General features: G+C 35.8%; 1 long non-coding RNA gene across 1 annotated transcript in view; it reads left to right on the forward strand.

Annotated features, from left to right (window-relative positions):
* LOC135203103 (uncharacterized) overlaps positions 1-18,202 on the forward strand; it is a 258,246-nt gene that overhangs the window by 79,378 nt on the left and 160,666 nt on the right. The window contains exon 2 of the long non-coding RNA XR_010311862.1: positions 8,640-8,700. This is a non-coding gene — a long non-coding RNA (uncharacterized LOC135203103). The remainder of the gene's footprint in view (positions 1-8,639; positions 8,701-18,202) is intronic.

The raw sequence follows: 18,202 nt of genomic DNA on the forward strand, positions 1-18,202 counted from the left end.
TCTTTAGCCGCTTATCACGTAACGAGTTACTTTCATGTAAGAGCGTCCTTTTTCGTATTTGAACTTTCCTTCGTATTCCATCGTTTATATCCATATGCAACGTCATTATATTTCATATTCAGAGTGTTCTAGTCTGTATTGATTCGTTATATAGAGAAATTATTCATATGTGTTTAGGAGTTATATGTATATGTCGTTGCACAAGCGGTCAAATCAGTCTAACTAGTTTTTCATATCCAAATGTCCTTTTGCAAATTCGAACGATGCTTTTTGCATCAAGTTCACGTTCATCAGCACCACGTTCACGTTTGAACGAACACTTCCGGGAGCCATCAGAGCGCCGTTTAATCCCGTCGACTTGGCAACACACACACACACACACACACACACACACACATTGCTAAGTGGACCTCAGATACGGTGGAAATTCAGTTGGGTGATGTTGTATGTTAGCAAGAATGGTGTTTATCGTAATGTTGTTTGTGTTTTCTTCGAAATATATATTTATTTTTTTTATCTTGCGTAAAGCTGATTTGTTGTTTTGTTTTTCATTACTGTATTTAAGAATTAATTTTATTAACTAGTTAAATCACGTATGCATGATTTTAGGACTTATATAATACACGTTTATATAAATGATGTACAGAAATCATGTATAGCGTAGTTTTTTTTTATTTTTTAATTTAGAGTAGTCATTTGAATGGTTAAGTTTATTTCTTTCCTGTACAAAATAGCAACGTTTTATCGTGTCAGATAGTTTTTCCTTTAAAATTTTCCCTTTCAATTTTTTTGTCGGTAGATTGACCGTCATCGGCACTGTAAAATGTTCAAATGAATTTTATTTTTAACTGTAATGGGGCTTTTAAAATAAACTAAAAAAAAAACGCTAACTTCCTCTGTTTAGGATATTGCGATCAGGTGTTTTGCTCCTGAACTGCACCTGGTAGCAATATCAGTCCTTCTCTTAGCCATTTCTTTATTTCATTTAACCAACGCCTCTTATGCGACTTCGGTTACTGATATCTATGATGGAAAACTCTAATTAGAAATTACGGATTAACCCAACTTCGTCAAGTCTAAGCTTCTAAGCAAGGGAGAAGAAGATCATGAGTGTAAAAGGGTTATGTAGGTGGAGGGAAGAATAAGAAGAGGATAGAAGGATAAAATCTATATAAAAGGCATTTTCATATGTCTGTTCGTTATACACGCCCAGACTATGAAAAAAAGGGCTACCAAATTTTACCATAGACTCCCACGCCTCCCCCCACCCCCCCATTTTCATACCACCTCATTTTTGACAGCTTTCAGAGTTGACAGCAAACTTCGGATTTTTCACAAGTTCTTTGGCTTGACAGGACCCCAAGTGATTACTTACTCTGACAGTGATTGCAAATCAGCCCTGTAGTAGGGGTTATCACCACGGACAGCATGCCCAGTTTTATCCGAGCAACGCCGGGTACAGCAGCTAGTAGCAAATAAAACGCAGGAGAAAGGTTTAAGAAGTCAAGGCGCATTGCACAAATAAAGGTGGAGAAGGCTAACAGGAAACAGCTACCTAATGAAATAGGCAAAGCTAAAGACAACCCCGTCAGAGGTGGGGAGGGTATTGCCCATCAGTGTACCTCATGAGGTGCACTATAGGCATTACTTAAGGTTCTTTACAACGTCTCTTCGGTCCCTAGTTGCAACCGCTCTCATTCCCTTTACTATACCTACATTCAAGCCTCATTCTTCCATCTTACTTTCCACCCTCTTTTAACAATTGTCTTAATATTTATTCAGTGCTGGATGACTCCATAGGTCCCAGCACTTGGTCATTGGCCTAAATTTCATATTCGAATTCCAAAGCTGAAAACAAAGAAGTTAAATCTAAGCATCGCCTGTTATGTTCTGAATCCTGGGCCTTTCCCGCCCCGGTACTAGCACAAAAACTGGGCCCCTCCTGCAATCTTCCTCTAACACCCCCCCCCCCCCCACCCCACCCCCACCCGGAGAAATTTGTAACTTGCTGACCCCACTGATGTTTACCAATTTTTCCGTAATGCATTGTGGAGTTTTTCGTCATGCTATACTGATTACAAGATCATGAATATGTCTATGTGTCTTCCGCCATCCTGCTCAATTGATTTAATTGTTAGGGGAGCGTGGGCCCCCTGAGCATCCTTCATCCTTTGTTCTTGTTTATTCTCTTAAATTAAAAGTTTAAAATAAATCAGCTGTTGTCACCCCCCCCCCCACCCCCCCCCCCCCCCGGCCTGCCGGGCACTGGGAAAGTACTATTCCGCCCACCCCCCACCCCCCCCCCTTGCTTGTTTTTGATTGAGCTGGTTTTATACCAGCATGGGCTCTAGATCATAGAGCAGCCCGTAAACCCCAATGCTTGGACCCTGTCTGAACCAGAAATAGTATGCCATTACTAGTCTCGGATGCCTAATGAATATCAAAGAAACTCCTTAATAAAGTTCGTAATTAGTGTAAACAAAGAGGCTAAACGTAGCAAAATAGTTCAGGCTAAGGTAAGTTGTCTGGCGTGACAACTACCAGGGTCATTGACATTAGGACAGAGATCATGAGCAAACCTGTCTCGAAATCGACAAAGAACAGTATAGGAATCTATAGGTCTAGCCAATAGTCAACTGTTCAGGCTGATACGTAGACTTTTACTTAATTCTCGATATTTAGTGTACGCAAACGTTCATGCAGTTTACCACAATTCACTCGTCACATCAATACTCATAGTCTGAATTGTACATATATGTGTAAGATATGTTGTTGTTTAAGATTAAGCTGCTCTTTCTTCCAGCACTGGCTCTTGCTCATAGAGTAGCCCGTAGATATGTAAGATACAACTTTGCGGCAATTGATGAAGGGATCTGACTGAACATTATGACAATAGTGTTGAAGAATAAATAAGCCCTTATGTCAACATAGGATAAAGATTAGTTAAATGTACGATATATATATATAAACGCATATACATTGTTAATTTACTATTCTATACATAAAAACACACACACTATATATATATATATATATATATATATATATATTTACTATATATATATATATATATATATATAGATAGATATATATATATATATATATATATATATATGTATATGTATATATAGTATGCGTGTTTTTTTGTATAGAATAGGAAATTAACAAAGGTATATAGATACAGTATATATATATACATATAATAATATATATTAATATATATATATCTACAAGAACGGAATTGAATAAAGGACAAGATTAGGACAAAGTAATCTGTCCAACAAAAGCTAAAACGAACCTTGTAATAGATTAGTCGATCCAGAGAAATAACATGACCAGTTTTCTCTCTCTCTCTCTCTCTCTCTCTCTCTCTCTCTCTCTCTCTCTCTCGCTCAGCCCAGTAGCCATGCCAACAAAAACAGAAACGAAAATAATTTAAAAAAAAATAGATAAATGATTGTGGAAAGGAATCACAAGTGTTTCGGGCCGGAAAAAAAGATGTCCCCATGGGTACTTTACCGAGATTCCCACTTTAGCGACCCCACAAATATTTCACAAGGTTCAGCCAGTGTCGTTTATTATAAGAAACCATCTGACACAGTGGTGGTTGGGTCGCAAGATGATTTTGCTAAATTCATTAATAGGTTTTTGTGTTGGTTTCTTTTTCAAATCCTTTTATTTATTTATTCTTTATTTTTTTCCTAATCCTTTTCTTTATTTATTTTTATTATTCTTTATTTTTTATTTAATTAAATTTTTTTTTTTAGTCTTTTAAGACCTGTGTTTTCCTCTATTTGTTGAAACTTTTCTATCTGTATTTATTCTCCGACACTTTCATTTTTTATTTTGGGAGGCATATTTTAAGTTTAGGTTATTTTGGATTGAATTTTTTTTTTTTTTTTTTATTGAAGGCCTCCATATTCTACGCTATTATATCCTTATCCTGTTCAGTCTTCCGAGCAGTCTCTTTATTGTTTATTCATTATTATAAAAAAAATTTTGGCCAATATATTTGCGTTTTTCTGTTATTTATTAATTATTTTATCATGTTTTAGGCTTCGGGCTCGTGTTTTTTCTTTTTTTTCGTATTTTGTTATATCACGTGATTTTAACCACTGGGACTTTTTCGTGCCTGTTATTTAGTCAGTATTATATCCTTTTGTTTCTTAGCTTTCCATAGTCTAGGCTTTTTTTATACACATAATATTTTCTTTCTTTTTATACAGAAATAAATATCTGCAATTTTGTGTATTTATTTCATGCTATGATTTCGTACAGTATTTACATTCATAACTGTCCTTAAATTATTAAACCCCTTAACCCAAATAAGTTTTCTTCTGAATTCCATAAACGTAATGACTATCAAAAGTATTGAAAGACAATAGATAGTGAAAGTGTAAAGCAGTAAACAGAAAATGAAAGTCTCTTCTAAAAATCCTCTTCACTAAATGTTATTTCTTTATTATATTTATAAATCCTGATGTTTGGCTGATGTTTAAAACTGAACATAAAACATAGACAAATGAGTTGGCATCGTCAACATAAAACTTAATGATTTTCAGAAATCTCTAAAAGTAAATGAAAAGTAAATACGGACTTAATGTATGATGGAATCGTCCTTGTTAGCTTAAACTTAATGATTTTCAGAAATCTCTAAAAGTAAATGAAAAGTAAATACATACTTAAAGGATAATGAAATCGTCTTTGTGAACATAAAACTCAATGAACTTCAGAAAAGTAAAAAAAAAAAAAGTAAATGAAAAAGTGAGTGAATAAATACCTCGGATTCTTATACTCATTCTAAATGTTTTTCTTTCAAGCATTTTAAAACGAATACGTGAATTCCTAAAACCCGCTTCGTTTCAGTGAATCGAAACTGAATAGAAATAAAAAAAATCTCAAGAAACGTACAGACAATAAAGATTTAAAATGATAAAATCTCCAGAAACGCAAAGAAAATTAGAAAATCTCAAGAAACGTAGAACTAGAAATTAAAATAATAAAATCTCCAGAAACGTAAACAATATAAAAAGGAAATTTAGATAAAAGTATCTTGTAACTTTTACAAAATCTCAGTGTTCTCATTTTTGGCGCCAAATAAACGCGCGAATTTCCAGCTCCCGAACCGTTCTCTTTCCCTCCCATCGAGAGGCGATAGGTTTCTGAAGAAATCTCTACAGAGATAAGTAGGTAAATGAGAGGGACGTGAGATCCCCCCAGAAGAAAGCTGGTGTGCCTTTCCCTGCCAAGCGATCTGGTGGTGTTGGGATAAAAGGAATTCTCTCGCAGAGAACGAGCCAAGATGCTCGCCGAGGGTCGAAATGACCAGCGGAGAAAGGAATGGCACGATTGCTCTCTAAGATGGAAGATTATTTCCTCTGGTATGGCTCCGATTGGGAGACTTTAGTTTCCTGTTTTTAGTGTGAAAATTATGTACTTAAGTCTGATGTTGAAAGGTCCTGTTTTTAGTGTGTAAATTATTTACTTAAGTCTGATGTTGAAAGGTCCTGTTTGCAGTGTGTAATTTATTTAATTAAGTCTGATGTTGAAATTTGTATGGTCAGTAAATTATTTACTTTATTTACTTATGAAGTTGATAGTTTTCTTGTGCTTAATGTTATAAGGTGTATGACTTGGAGATAAGTTATTTTCGAAGTAAAGATTTTACACGACTTGAAAAGAAATTATGAGACGTACATTTCTTATGTACAAAATAAATAATTTATATAACTTCGATATTAAGGATTGTCATGTATTGTATACTCATTAATAAACAGAGTCAAGACTTATACTTGAGGTTGGTATGGAGATGAATGAGCTACAAATAATTTTTGACAAAGTAAAAATATTTCACAAGGAGAAATAAAAAAACTTTGAGTATTTTATTGGCGAAATGAATCATTGCTGACTATGAATGATTTTTAAAAATATGCTCAGAGAGAGAGAGAGAGAGAGAGAGAGAGAGAGAGAGAGAGAGAGAGAGAGAGAGAGAGAGAGATGTGAGGTGGATATTTTTTTACAGTTCAATGTAAATTATCTCTCAGTATTGAAGCTTTTTTTACTACTGACCACTTGGGGTTTGTAGGTTGGGTTGTACATTGAATGAGGTTACAGATAGATTAGGTTGTAATCTTTGGGTTTATTGAAGGAGTGAGGTTGCAGTCCCCATACAATAGCCTTCATACCCACTAAGATGAACTAGGTGGATTGACAAGTTGAATGTTTTTCCCAGGGTGAGGTTGCAAGACACCTGCCTCGTCCCTTACAGAGGATCCGGGGTTGGGGGGCGCGGTTTGATGTCTTTTATTTGCACACAGAGTGAGGTTATAATCCCCCTGCTTTTAGCCATCATTCGTCACGTGTATTGCGTGAGTTCCGTTATACAGGGTTTCCATAAAGTCCCAGTACCATTACAAGCAATAAATACTTTTAATACAACTGGGTCTTTATGGACACCTTGTATCTTGTTATATACTAATGAGGTTGAATGCTTTTTGAAATCACCTCACGATTAGAGGCTTATGAACGAGATCTTCACGCCAGATGAAATTGCGAGTCCTATCCGTCTGAAAGCTGAGATTCATAGCCTCATTTTCGTATATATTGCAAAAATGCTCACTAATATTAACCAGTGCATAGTAAGGATTGTTGAAAGAGACATGCTCTCAAAAGAAATGGCTGGGAGTCTTGTCATAATTGGGATTCTGAAGGATGTGATGTATTAGACTGTATTGTAGTCACTGAATACATAAAAAAAGAAGGGCATATGCACGTGAGGTTGATCACCTCTCTCTCTCTCTCTCTCTCTCTCTCTCTCTCTCTCTCTCTCTCTCTCTCTCTCTCTCCCTGGTGAGTGCATGTGTGTGAGAGAGAAAGAGAGAGAGATAAAGAATGAATGGACTACTCATTTTACTGAGTTTTGAATCAAATACATACCATAAAAATCTCTCTCTCTCTCTCTCTCACTCTCTCTCTCTCTCTATCTCTCTCTCTCTCTTATATACTAAATCCTATTATAATAAGTCTCTAAATTTACTTATTTTTATTTTATCATATTTTTCTCTCTCTCTCTCTCTCTCTCTCTCTCTCTCTCTCTCTCTCTCTCTCTCTCTCTCTCTCTCTCTCTGATATATTACTAAATTTACTTATTATAATAATGTCTCTAAATTTACTTAATTTTTATTTTATTTCATATTTTACTCTCTCTCTCTCTCTCTCTCTCTCTCTCTCTCTCTCTCTCTCTCTCTCTCTCTCTCTCTCTCTCTCTCATATATTACTAAATTTACTTATTTTAATAATCTCTAAATTTACTTAATTTTTATTTTATTTCATATTTTATTTACTCTCTCTTCTCTCTCTCTCTCTCTCTCTCTCTCTCTCTCCTCTCTCTCTCTCTCTCTCTTTCTCTCTGATATATTACTAATTTACTTATTATAATAATGTCTCTAAATTTACTTTAATTTTTTATTTTATTTCATATTTTACTCTCTCTCTCTCTCTCTCGCTCGCTCTCTCCTCTTCTCTCTCTCTCTCTCTCAATAAACCATACCCACGTAACTATAACGAATGACACTGTTAAACAAACTCACACTGAGCGACCAGCTTGCTCACACAAAGCAACACCTTAGCCCACACCAAGCCTTGTTACTGGTGATGTTTTTGTAGGCAAAGTTGTCTAATAATCTCTGCTTCAAGGTGAAAAGGCAGAAGGGAAAATAGTACAGAGTGTATTCATAGAATCCCTGCACGTGGTTGGGTCTGTTTTCCCATAGCCTGGCCGTGACAGTTTGAGCTGAATTTGGCAGTTTTTAATATATTTTTTTTTAACTCAGAAGGGGAGTGTATTGATGATTATATGATCGCTGCAATTTTCTTTAAAATTCTTGTTAAAATTACGACTTTTTCCGTTAAATTTAATCTCTTATTAACAGAGAAAAATCTCCCGAGATTTTAAAAGTCCATGTTAATTCCAATACTTTCGATTTTGACATTTGGAAAGTAGGAATTATCGTATGACTGCTAGATTTTAGTAATGAATGGAGGACCCAGAAAATTAACACATGTTGGTGATTTGTTGTTCATACCATATACATGTTGAGTACAAGTTATCAATTGATTGTTGTTCATAACCGGTGTGCATTCTTACGGATAACCAGCATTTACCAAAGATTCGTTCTTAAAGTACTACAGTCGTTGGTTTATAATTGTGGACGAAGAGAATACAATAAAGTAACAAACATGGCTATTATGAGATGCAGAAAAAGTGAGTTCGCAATGAATGTATCTTGGATACAGGGGTAAAATATACGTCAGGGAATAAGGAGAGGCATAAAATAGCTTAAGAAACTGATGAATATCACAGTATCCTGATGGAGAATTGTGCTAAGAGTAGACCAAGTGAAGTGTATTTTCCTTGCACACTGAAGGGTGGTGTTGCAATACTTTTTATTACCTATTTAGACCAAGTGAAATGTATTTTCCTTGCATAGAGTAGAGTGGTGTTGCAATATTTTTTTTATTACCTATTAGGTGACATTTTTTTAATTTTTTTATTTTTTTTATTTATGATTATATCGTTATTCCGTCCTTTACACTATACTGCTATTGCTAATATGTCATTTTTAAAAAATTTATTTCAGGCGTGCTTAATGCCATTGTTGACGCGAGACACCAGGACGAAGAGCCCCAAATTTACTGAAGGTAAGTTCACCTGCTAATTTCCATCAGTATCAAGGAGATGTCACCTGTTTTGTTTATTTTCATTTGTTCAAATCAGTGGATAAAATATCTCACAGGCTTCATGGAAGATGAATTATATCTTTCGAGTTTTGAACCTTGACCCTTGCAAGTTCTTCGTTTTAGTTGTTGGTCATTACTTACAAAATCCAGTTTAGATGGAGGATATCCTCTCAAGTGTAAAGTCTTCAAGTGTGTCGTCTCCTCGTTTCTTACAACTCTGTTAACGTCGAGACGAATTAACGCAGTAAATGGTGAAAAGCGCGCCTTCTCTGTTACAGTTTTTTTAGTGTTCTATCTATCTATCTATCTATCTATCTATCTATCTATCTATCTATCTATCTATCTATCTATATATATATATATATATATATATATATATATATATATATATATATATGTATATAAACATTAAGCTAGAATTGTCGTTTAATATCCAGTTCGCCCCACCTCGGAAATGTTACCGAAGGAGAATTATAATTGATATTTGTTGGAGTCCATTTCTATTTCCATTTCTATTGAAGCCACATCAACAAGGAATTTAAATCTCCATCGAGGATAATACCTTGATCCTCTTTCCTTATCTCTTTTGCTTCAAGAACACGCCGCCCAGATTACCAAACTGTAACCTCGCCCCTCTTTCTGTTTTTGTATATAAAGTACTGTCAACATCTATTATATTCAATGTGGACTGGGAAATGTAGAGTATACTACGAAAGTACTGGTTCCAAGTCCCTGTTACACTTACCTTTCTGCCGTGGATTTAAGGATATTCTCAAGTACGTGTTCCTTCGTGCTACATTGGATATATATGTGTGTGTCCGTGTGTGTGTACTGTATCATTCATGGTTTGGAGGTCCTGTTATCGACCATCACGTGGTGACCTTTTTATTCGTTAGTTATAGCCTATGGCTTGCGTGAGTATCATCCTGTTTCTGGCTCAAAAAGATATGAACATACTTAAGGACTTTATGATGGCTATATACCGATATCCATACGAGTCAAACTAGACCTACGTAGGACTCATGTTGTGGGATAGATCGAAGCCGTTTGAAAACCTTGATGATTTTTTCTCAGATTTTTCCGGTTTAAGAGAATCACTATGATTGATTTATTAATTCTTACTGGCGTCGCAACGACGAGGTTATTGACGCCGTGAGAGAATCACTAATTTCAAAGATATTACATAAATCATATTTTGTCAAGTTTATGTTTTATTTAACCTTAAAATCAGCGTCATCATTTTGTTATTAGTTTTCATAATTTCCATCAGAGGAATTCTCTTCTCATTCATATTAGTATTCGGTTCATAATCGTATTAAAAAATTTAAAATATATATAAAAAAAGAGTTCTTAATCATATTTGCTTTTTGAATCTCAGCATCATTATCATCCATTGCCGTTTGCACCAGAATGGTAGAGCATGTTGCAGAATTCATTACCCAGACAAACACATTTATCAACCACGGACACATTTCACTTCATATTGAATTCACGTTTCATTTTTATTTCGGAATGCTAGAATCGCAACGAAGGAATTGCAAAGGAAAAAGAAATCTTTGCAATGCAACTGTCCGCCGCTTTGCAAATTGGTGCCGCTAAGCAGTCCCGAGTTGTTTATCTCAAAATAGCATCATCGTCTGTGGACGCGGAGACCGAAAGGAAAGCAATTAGCCTAGACTTATCCGATATCAGTCTAGCTAGCTCCGTGTGGAAAGCATTTCCCTTTGGGAGCAGTTTACGGTGTAGTACTTGCTTCTATTGCTGTTTTTGTGTATGTGATTGTGTTTTTATCATTAATAGTTATATTATTTGCTTTATTTTTTTTCACTCATAGACTTTTCTTTTTTTTATTTTTATTTCTTTATTTATTTGTTATGTATTTATTTATTTTCTTATATATGTTTTTTTTAAAGCGTTTACACTTGTTCTATTTGGCTCTTCGCGCGGTTAGAAGAAGAAGAAGAAGAAGAAGAAGAGAAATAGGGGGGGTAGAGGGTAAAGAGGGGGTGACCATAGAGAGAGGAGTTTGAAAGAGAGAGAGAGAGAGAGAGAGAGAGAGAGAGAGAGAGAGAGAGAGAGACAACGGAGAGACGGTTTATTTATATAAAGCCCCCTTTTTTTTTTTTTACACGAACGGGGCAGTCTCTCCAAGATAAGTGTGTGTGAGAGAGAGAGAGAGAGAGAGAGAGAGAGAGAGAGAGAGAGAGAGGAAAAAAAAAAAACTCTCGTCTGTCAAGTTTGGCGAATGTAAGTTGTCGCTGGCCAGAATGCAACGACTCTGGTCTTTGTCTCCGTCTCCACCTGTGAGCTCTTATCTCTTGCGTTTGGGGGGAAGGGGATGGTTAGGGAGAGGGACTACCCTTCAGGGGAATGGAGAAGGACGTATGGTCTGTGTGAGGGGATGGGGGAGGGGGGGGGAGTGAGAAGGGAGGGGAGATATTTCTATCGTTGCTCAGTTGGTTCACGCTCCCAAAAAGATGGTGTCTTACGGAGACGGGAGATATATATACGTGGGCCGCCGTGCAGTCTCTCTCTCTCTCTCTCTCTCTCTCTCTGCGGCTGCTGCTGTACGTGACGCCAGTTGCCTATAAAAGAGAAAAACGGGATGTAGGGGATAAGGTCTCTCTTTCGCTGTGTCTCTTGGAAAATAAGATATTGTTTCAATAAATTGCTCCCCCACAATATTTGGGTCGTGAGAAAAAAAAACTTGCTCCTCTCTCTCTCTCTCTCTCTCTCTCTCTCTCTCTCTCTCTCTCATTGCGTATTTTATTTTCTTGGAAGATAAAGTATCGTGTCAATGCATTTTCCCCACAATTTCGGGTGTTGGAAAAATATAGAATCTCTCTCTCTCTCTCTCTCTCTCTCTCTCTCTCTCTCTCTCTCTCTCTCTCTCACATTCATATTACATATTTTATTTTCTTGGAAAATAAAATGTGTCGCTAAATTTTCCCGAACAATTTCGAGTCTTGAAAAATCTCTCTCTCTCTCTCTCTCTCTCTCTCTCTCTCTCTCTCTCTCTCTCACACACACACACACACACACATTTGTCGATAAATTTTCTCCACAATTTCGAGTCTTGAAAAAAACTCTCTCTCTCTCTCTCTCTCTCTCTCTCTCTCTCTCTCTCTCTCTCTCTCTCTCTCTCTATTTAATGGAGGAGTTCTTAATTTAGGTCAGGGTTCCAACTGACATTTCATAAATAATGGAAGTAGTTCGCGACGCCCTCTGTAACTACAAAGGATCGTTGCACTTGCTGTTGCGACCTTTTTTTTTTCGTCTGTAGATCTTCAGACCTTCATTTCTTCTTTGTTTTCTTTACTTTTCCTCCGAGGACCTGCACTAGTCATTTATTTAAATTCTGTAGGCCTTCATATTTTTCTTCAATATATCATATTTTCTTTCGTAGGTCTAGAAACCTTCATTTCGTCATTTTCTTTACATTTCCTCCAAGGATCTTCACTAGTATGTATTCATCTGCTTTAGCTAAGCCTTCATATTTTTCTTCGTTATATCATATTTTCTTTCGTAGGCCTAAAAGCTTTCATTTCTTCATTTTATTAGTTTTTCTCCAAGGACCTTCACTTGTCATTTATTTATCTGCTGTAGGCCTTCATATTTTTCTTCGGTATATCATTTTTTTCTTTCCTAGGCCTAAAAGCCTTCATCTCTTCATTTTATTAGCTTTCCTCCAAGGACCTGCACTAGTATGTATTCATCTGCTGTAGGCCTTCATATTTTTCTTCGGTGTATCGTATATTTTTTAATAGCCTTCAAGTTTTATCTACTATAAAAGACGTTCATTTTCAGATCTTCATTATTCGTCAGCAAACATGAGTTGGCTTTATTAAACCTTAATTTTTTTTTGCCTATGCCTTTCATTTTTCTTCTGTGGTCTTATTTTTTGTTCTCTAAACGTCCATTTTTTTTACCAGAATACCTTCATTCGCCTTATTATTATTATTATTAATATTATTATTATTATTATTATTTTATTTTATTTTATTTTATTTTTTTTATTATTTTTTTTTAATTTTTTTTTTGCTCTATCACAGTCCTCCAATTCGACTTGGTGGTATTTATAGTGTGGGGTTCCGGGTTGCATCCTGCCTCCTTAGGAGTCCATCACTTTTCTTACTATGTGTGCCGTTTCAAGGATCACACTTTTCTGCATGAGTCCTGGAGCTACTTCAGCGTCTAGTTTTTCTAGATTCCTTTTCAGGGATCTTGGGATCGTTCCTAGTGCTCCTATGATTATGGGTACGATTTCCACTGGCATATCCCATATCCTTCTTATTTCTATTTTCAGATCTTGATACTTATCCATTTTTTCCCTCTCTTTCTCTTCAACTCTGGTGTCCCATGGTATTGCGACATCAATGAATGATACTTTCTTCTGGACTTTGTCAATCAACGTCACGTCTGGTCTGTTTGCACGTATTACCCTATCCGTTCTGATACCATAGTCCCAGAGGATCTTTGCCTGATCGTTTTCTATCACTCCCTCAGGTTGGTGTCGTACCACGTATTACTGCAAGGTAGCTGATGTTTCTTGCACAGGCTCCAGTGGAGGGCTTTTGCCACTGAATCATGCCTCTTTTTGTACTGGTTCTGTGCAAGTGCCGGGCATTCGCTTGCTATGTGGTTTATTGTTTTATTTTTCGTATTGCACTTCCTACATATGGGAGAGATGTTATTTCCGTGGTATCGTTCTTTGAACATATCTGGTTCTTAGGGCCTGATCTTGTGCCGCTGTTATCATTCCTTCAGTTTCCTTCTTTAGCTCTCCCCTCTGTAGCCATTGCCATGTGTCATCGCTGGCTAGTTCTTTAGTCTGTCTCATATATTGTCCGTGCATTGGTTTGTTGTGCCAGTCCTCTGTTTTGTCTGTCATTTTCCTGTCTCTGTATATTTCTGGGTCTTCGTCTACTTTTATTAGTCCTTCTTCCCATGCACTCTTTAGCCACTCGTCTTCACTGGTTTTCAGATATTGCCCCAGTGCTCTGTGCTCAATGTTGACGCAGTCCTCTATACTTAATAGTCCTCTCCCTCCTTCCTTTCGTGTTATGTATAGTCTGTCCGTATTTGCTCTTGGGTGTAGTGCTTTGTGTATTGTCATATGTTTCCTGGTTTTCTGATCTATGCTGCGGAGTTCTGCCTTTGTCCATTCCACTATTCCTGCGCTGTATCTGATTACTGGCACTGCCCATGTGTTTATGGCTTTGATCATATTTCCAGCGTTGAGTTTTGACTTGAGTATCGCCTTGAGTCTCTGCATATATTCTTTCCTGATCGTGTCCTTCATCTCTTGGTGTTTTATATCCCCTCCTTCCATTATTCCCAGGTATTTGTATCCTGTCTCATCTATGTGTTTGATGTTGCTCCCATCTGGTAGCTTTATCCCTTCAGTTCTCGTTACTTTGCCTTTTTGTATGTTGACTAAGGCGCATTTTTCTATTCCAAACTCCATCCTGATGTCCCCAGATACAATCCTTACAGTCTGGATTAGGGTATCTATTTCCTTGATGCTCTTACCATACAGCTTGATGTCGTCCATGAACATCAGATGGTTGATTCTGTTGCCTCTTTTCTTGAGTTGGTACCCGGCATCCATCTTCTGTAGTACTTTTGTCATGGGAATCATGGCTACTACGAAGAGTAGTGGGGACAGTGAGTCGCCTTGGAAGATCCCCCTCCTGATATTAACCTCTGCTAGTCTTATTCCAGAGCTTGTAAGTATTGTATTCCAGTTGCGCATTGTATTTTTGAGGAAGCTGATGGTGTTTTCCTCTGCCCCATATATTTTCAGGCATTCTATTAGCCATGTGTGTGGTATCATGTCGAAGGCTTTCTTATAGTCTATCCATGCCATGCTTAGGTTGGTTTTCCTTCTCCTACTGTTCTTCATTACCATTTTGTCTATCAGGAGCTGGTCTTTTGTGCCCCTACACTTCCTTCTGCAGCCTTTCTGTTGGTGGGGGATGGTGTTTGTCTCCTCTAGGTAGTTGTATAGCCTTTCACTGATGATACCTGTTAGTAACTTCCACATTATTGGTAGGCAGGTGATAGGCCAGTAGTTACTGGCTATATTTCCCTTACTCTTGTCTTTTTGCACTAAGGATGTTCTTCCTGTGGTCATCCATTTGGGTGCATGGTGATTTGAGATACAATGCTGGAGTTGTTCTGCTATTCGTGGGTGTAGGGCCTTGAAGTTTTTGAGCCAGTATCCATGGACTTCATCGGGACCTGGGGCTTTCCAGTTTGGCATTTTCTTTAGTTGGTGTCTGACTGTGTCTGTCGTGATGTCTGTGAATCTTTGTTTTATTCTCCCTGTTTCTTCTTCCTTGACTTCCTGGAGCCATGTTGCATGTTTGTTGTGTGATACCGGATTGCTCCATATTATTATTATTATTATTATTATTATTATTATTATTATTATTATTATTATTATTATTATTATTATTATTATTATTATTATGATGATGATGATAACAATACAGCGTTTTAAGATCGCACCTTATCCTTACTGATGAGTAGTAATTAAGTAGTTATTCGATTTGTTTTCTTTTTTTTGCATAATTATTAAGTAATTTTATTTTAAGATGCAACGAGTAGGGCTCTACAATACATTTTGCGTGTGTTTGTCTTAATTTTGACTTTGTATAGCTATTTAAATGAGAAAAATTATAAGTATTTTTGTTTATTTTTTGGCTCTTTATAGATATTTAAATGAGAAATTTATAAGTATTTTTGTTTATTTTTTTATTCTTTATAGCTATTTAAAGGAAAATTATACTTTACTTTATAGCCATTTAAATAAGAAATTTGTAAGCGTTTTTGTTTAATTTTTTACTTTATAGCTATTTAAATGAGAAATGTGCAAGTGTTTTTGTGTAATTTATTACTTTATAGCTATTTAAATGAGAAATATATAAGTATTTAGATTATCTTTTTCTCTTTATAGCTATTTGATGAGAAATTTATAAGTATTTAGATTATCTTTTTTCTCTTTATAGCTATTTGAATGAGAAATTTCTAAGTATTTTTTGATAAAGTCATCGAATGTGAAAGATGTGAAATCCAGAGTTTCCAGAATTAGAGATGACTGGGACATGGATTGAGAAGCAATCAGAAATTATTCAGAAAAATAAGAAGAGATATGGAAGTAGATTGTCGAAAACCAGTAGGAAGGCATAGGAAGACCCATAAAATAAAAAGATAACATGAATGAAGACTTGCACCTGATGAGAATAAGGCATAACATTACACAAGGTAGAAGACGGTTATTGATAAGAAAGAACTCGTATCGCTTGGCAGTGAAGTGGTAATTGTTGAGCTAACGCTTAAAATACTCTACGGGGTCAAATAGCCACGTATTAGAAATCTTTTAGCATTCATTTAACGCCAAAGTTATTTTTTTTTATTTGGTCAAAGTTGGTGTTCCAAACACTGTGCTTGTTGATGCGATGTTGAGTCAAAATAACCTTTATTCCATTTATCTGGTAAATTACGAATGTCTGCTAATTATCTTTGGTATTTTCTCTTATTATATCCAGTAACTTTTAAAATTATCTTTCACGCGTTTTACTGAAGTCCTTTAGATATTTCTGATTGCCCATAGTTTTATTTTCCCTTAGAATGTTTACGTAGACCCTACTTATTCCTTCAAGTGTTTTCTTATGGTCCTCACTTTTTGCTTGATACCATTTTTCTTAAAGTTCCTATTTTTCCTTTAAATATTTTCTCAGACTTCCTCGGTATAATTTTTTGTATTTCCATAAGGCCTTTAGTTTTTTATCGAACATTTTCTTAGTCTGCAATTTTTTCTTGTTTCCTTTATAAAAAAATAGTTTTTATACTTATTTACAGTAAAGGAAGTTTTTATTCCTGTTCTGTGTACGAAACCAGTTTTTCTCAATATACAGGATGTCCATAAAGTCCCAGGTACCATTACAAGTATTTATTGCTCAGAATGGTACGGGAACTTTTTGGGCACCCTGTATATTTCCCATATTCTTTACAGAATCCATATTTTTCTTCTTTATTTTGAATTATAAATATCTCAATTCTACCTTCTGTATAGGAACCTCCTTTTTCGTTAATTTCGCAATAAAGTTAATGTTTCTTTCTCGTATTCTCTGAGAATCATATTTCAACTCTATTTTCCTTCATTTTTATTCTCCTTTTTACCTTTTTAGGATACTTCTGTTTACAGTAGGCCCCTAACAGCTACATTGACTTTCTGCCTTTCACTGTCCATCCAGTCCCTTTGGTCCTTTGTGAGCTGTCTATCTTCTCTAACTTTATGTGACTATAATATTCATTCAAGAACAAATCCTTTGGACGATTTCTTCTGGGAGCCTACTATTCTGATTCAGTTGTTTTGCCAGGCTACTAATTAATAATAATAATAATAATAATAATAATAATAATAATAATAATAAAAATAATAATAATAACCTTATTTTCCCTTCAGCTATACAGGAACATAAGTTGTTAATCCAATACTTATCGTTTATAGTTTTTTATTTGAAGTGTAAAAACCTCCATATTCCTTTGCCTTATTTATCCTCTCTCTCTCATCTTTCTTTCATCTCTCTCTCTCTTCTCTCTCTCTCTCTCTCTCTCTCTCTCTCTCTCTCTCTCTCTCTCTCTCTCTCTCAGCAGGTACAATTCAGCCCCGGTTCCGTTGGAACACAAGGGGGAGGAGGGTGGGGGAGAATTGCTCCTCGTAGGAGGTGACCTGCTTTACAACCGTCAGGCTGCCTCCTCTCACATTTATTCCGTGGATAATGGTAATCTTCGGATCACCCGGTCCGATGACTAGTTCCTTCCTTCTCTTGCCAAGCTTTGGAATTCCATTCCTGAGTGTTTGTGTGCGTGTGTGTGTTTATTTAATTTTGATTTATTCATTTACTTTTATTTATTTATTTATATTCATTTTTTATTTATTTTTTAACTATTTGTATTTAAATTCACTAAAAGTTTTTCCCGAGGTATAGTGAAGTGGATATTAAACGGGGTTTGTGGCCTAATATTTGTGTATGTATGTATGCATGTATGTATTTTTTAACTATGTATGTATGTGTGTATGTAGTATGTATAAATATATATATATATATATTTATTTATTTATTTATATATGTATATGTATTTATTTATTTATATGTATCACATACATACACACATAAATACACACACACACACACGCACACACAAATATTAGGCCACAAACACCGTCTAATATCCACTTCACTATACCTCGGGAATAACTTGCACCCAAGGGGAATTGTGTGTTACTCCCAAAATATAGCGAACTAAATATTGAACAATATTTGCGTCTTAAAATTTTTGAATGTAAAAAACTCTCAGGGTGTACGTGACAATGTATATAATATGTATATATATGCGTGTGTGTGTACGTACACTTACATATTCCGTGCAAGTACCTGCAACGCCAGCTGGA

Source organism: Macrobrachium nipponense, chromosome 33 (genome assembly GCF_015104395.2).
Source record: "Macrobrachium nipponense isolate FS-2020 chromosome 33, ASM1510439v2, whole genome shotgun sequence".
Classification (NCBI taxonomy): Eukaryota; Metazoa; Arthropoda; class Malacostraca; order Decapoda; family Palaemonidae; genus Macrobrachium; species Macrobrachium nipponense.